A 2,331-nucleotide genomic window follows, 5' to 3' on the forward strand; every position below is an offset into this window, starting at 1 on the left:
AGCATGAGACAGTCTAGTTTAGCTAGGGTTGCTTCTTTTTCGTGGCAATAGATTGTGGTGTGTGGGCAAATCCTTGTTAGATGTCAGATTGAATGGTGGTCATTGTGGTGTTCTTCATGGCAGCAAGACTGGCGCTGCGTGTACCGTAAAACTTTTATGAAAGAAGAGACTGGTCAGTACCTGAAGCAAGCTTGACTTCTGGCTCCCTGTCGGTTTCACTCATCTGTTACTATGTAACAGGAACACTCAGAACTTCATGGCTTTTGTAGTGATTTGTTCTTGTAGGTGGAGTAGGTGGCTCCTGCACTTGGCATTAGCGGAAGTCTCGCTTGGCTGGGCCAGAAGATCTAAGAACCTTCGCTTCTGTGTCTGGGATTATATTGGGCTTCCACCTCTAGTAGCCTGAGTTTCTTCACAGCTTGGTGATTCCAGACTACTCGGACTTTGTGCACAATGGTTGGCTTCAAGAAGGAAAGAGGAAACTGCCACACTTCTGAAGGGTTGGCCTGGAATCTGTCACATTCTAGTGAAGCCAAAGCAAGTCAGGAGGCCAGTCCAGATTGAAGGGGATGAGGAAAAAAAAAGCATCTTTTTAGAACGGAGTAAGGAAGGGATTGGTTCTGTCCACCGTGGGCCACCATACTAACCAGAGAAGGGCTATACTCATAAGTTAGTCCGGGAAAGTAAAGTGATTCAGGGTTTGGGAAATGGATTCAGGGATTGGCAGGCTTTTAGAAGCAGAAGTGTTGGGGGACTGACTTGCTGGCTTTCAGTTGTAAAGGTTTGGTCACTGGAGCGAGGCTGCACCTGACTGACGTTCCGAGCACGGGCGAACTGAATGCTGGTGCCGATTGGCTTTCAGAAATGTGGAACTGTCAGGTTGGCTGGTCTTCTTCATAAGCATGTGCGGTGACAAGACACCGATCATTTCTCTCTGATCCGTCAATTCTCGTGGTTACTAATTCGTGGCTTGAGGCTCTTGCCAAGAAGCAGTGCAGTTCCCATCTTGAATTTGAAGACCAGGAATATTTTATTCTCATCAGAGTATTTTTAGAAGATTTTCATTAGTACAGACTTTATCCTTTTTTTCCTTTTTCGTTTTTTAATGTTTATTTTGAGAGAGAGAGACAGTGCGAACAGGGGAGGAGCAGAGAGAGAGGGAGACACAGAATCCGAAGCAGGCTCCAGGCTCTGAGCTGTCAGCACAGAGCCGGATGCGGGGCTCGAACGCATGAACCGCCAAGATCATCACCTGTGCCAAAGCTGGATGCTTAACCGACTGAGCCACCCAGGCGCCCCAATACAGACTGCATTCTTTTTTTTTTAATATGAAATTTATTGTCAAATTGGTTTCCATACAACACCCAGTCGGTGCTCATCCCAACAGGTGCCCTCCTCAGTGCCCATCACCCACCCTCCCCGCCCTCCCCCCCCCAGACTTTATTCTTTTTTTTATTTTTTATTTTATTTTTTTTAAATTTTTTTTTCAACGTTTATTTTATTTTTGGGACAGAGAGAGACAGAGCATGAACGGGGGAGGGGCAGAGAGAGAGGGAGACACAGAATCGGAAACAGGCTCCAGGCTCTGAGCCATCAGCCCAGAGCCTGACGCGGGGCTCGAACTCACGGACCGCGAGATCGTGACCTGGCTGAAGTCGGACGCTCAACCGACTGCGCCACCCAGGCGCCCCCAGACTTTATTCTTAATAACAGGTTTGGCAGAGTTACTGGACTTTCCCCACAAAATACTAATTTTTATTTACTTTTTGGCTGCGAAGCCAGGGGAAATTTAGAAATATATTTGCTTTCAAAGCAGGTTGAAATAAAGAACTACCCTAAAGATGGCTGTAGTCAGGATGGCTTACTTACGTCAGTGTTGGGTAGAATATTGGTAACAATATTGTATTTGAGTGTTCGGAAGTTCTATAAATCATGCAGTCACTAAATATAGCAGGAATTCATTAGTGGTAAACATTAGACAAATCAGAAGGAGGCGTGCGTGAGAAGTTGAGCATCACGGAAGTCATCGTTAGGAAGGGGAGGTGAGGGCAGGATATAGATGGGAGCAGCATTTGACAACTGAATGAAGTTCAGGCAGTTCAATGATTTTACTAGTAATGTAGTGATACCAGTAATGCAGATTACTGGTAATGTACCTGGTGGAATTGGTTGGGTATTGTAAGGGTTTGTTGTTGTTAAATTACGTTAAGTGTGACATAAAGATGGTATTTTCTCATGGGACAGTGAGAAAATTATAAAATGATACAGGGAAAGCGGGCCATAGACTTGTAATAAAGTAAAGGAATATTTTAGGTAGGGACAAATTAACAA

Source organism: Puma concolor, chromosome D2 (assembly GCF_028749965.1).
Source record: "Puma concolor isolate L17-30 chromosome D2, mPumCon1.1.hap2, whole genome shotgun sequence".
NCBI lineage: Eukaryota > Metazoa > Chordata > Mammalia > Carnivora > Felidae > Puma > Puma concolor.